The 955-nt window shown below is 39.6% G+C and overlaps 1 long non-coding RNA gene across 1 annotated transcript in view; it reads left to right on the top strand.

Moving 5' to 3' along the window:
• LOC107707878 (uncharacterized) overlaps positions 1 to 552 on the top strand; it is a 3772-nt gene extending 3220 nt beyond the window's left edge. The window contains exon 2 of the long non-coding RNA XR_001636304.1: positions 460 to 552. This is a non-coding gene — a long non-coding RNA (uncharacterized LOC107707878). The remainder of the gene's footprint in view (positions 1 to 459) is intronic.
• The last annotated feature ends 403 nt before the right edge of the window (positions 553 to 955 follow it).

The following is a 955-nucleotide window of genomic DNA, read 5'->3' as shown; positions in this document are numbered from 1 at the left end:
CATTAGCTTCCCCTTATAGCTCCTCGTGTTTCTCTGTCTTTTGTCAGATTGTTGTGATTATTCCCTTGCTCTGACTGTCAGTGTTAGTATCGCTTACCAGTCCTGTCTTGTCTCGTCCAGGCTCCAGTGCTCGTAGCTGCCTGTTTATTTTCCCACACCTCTCTGTGCGTTCAGGAACCCGCGGGCTTCCTCTGGCATCCGCCTACCCCGGGACTCTGCGGTCTCGTTGTTGGGCTGCTCAGCCTCTCGCTCGGATTAGCGAGCTGCCCCTCCGGCTTTGTCTCCACTGCCGCTGTTGCGGCTTGTTCCAGCCGCTGCTATTTCTGTAAACAAATTCTATTTTTATTTTTGAATATTAGACTGTTTTTAAAGGGGTTTTCTGTTGCAGTTTTCTTAGTTACCTCTATGCAAATACATTTTTATAATCAACTGCTTTTTTTGTTTTCATTCTTTTCATAGTGGCACAAACTGGAGAGAGACTGCTGTTCTGGGCACTATGTTTATCTGGGAAAAGTTTGACATATCAATAAACATTGGAAAATGACTACAAAATGTGTGATTCGTGATGTTTTTTGTTTGTTTGTTTGTTTTATTTCTATAGTTCAACTGGCAGATCTAAGAATGGCATGTTTGTGGTCCATTTCCAGGAAACATAGAAGTGATTAATTGTTTACCTTTAATACACTATAAATACACTGTAAATGTTACAGAAGCAAAATTGAATAGTAGAAAAATACTGCATGTTTGAATAATCACTACGGTTACTGTGGTAAACCCATAGGAAATGTTGTGGTTATTATGCTTTAGTAACTACAAATACCACAGTAAAACTACAATTACTGAGGTAACGTTAAGCCCATAGTAAGTGTTGTGGTTATTGTGTGTTAGTAACTAAAAATACCACAGTAAAACTACGGTTACTGTGGTAAACCCATAGGAAATGTTGTGGTTATTA

This window comes from Sinocyclocheilus rhinocerous, unplaced genomic scaffold (assembly GCF_001515625.1).
Source record: "Sinocyclocheilus rhinocerous isolate Xijiao unplaced genomic scaffold, SAMN03320098_v1.1 scaffold7073, whole genome shotgun sequence".
In the NCBI taxonomy this organism is placed as follows: domain Eukaryota; kingdom Metazoa; phylum Chordata; class Actinopteri; order Cypriniformes; family Cyprinidae; genus Sinocyclocheilus; species Sinocyclocheilus rhinocerous.
Note: the sequence above shows the minus strand (reverse complement) of the source record. Positions and strands in the feature narration are given on the sequence as shown.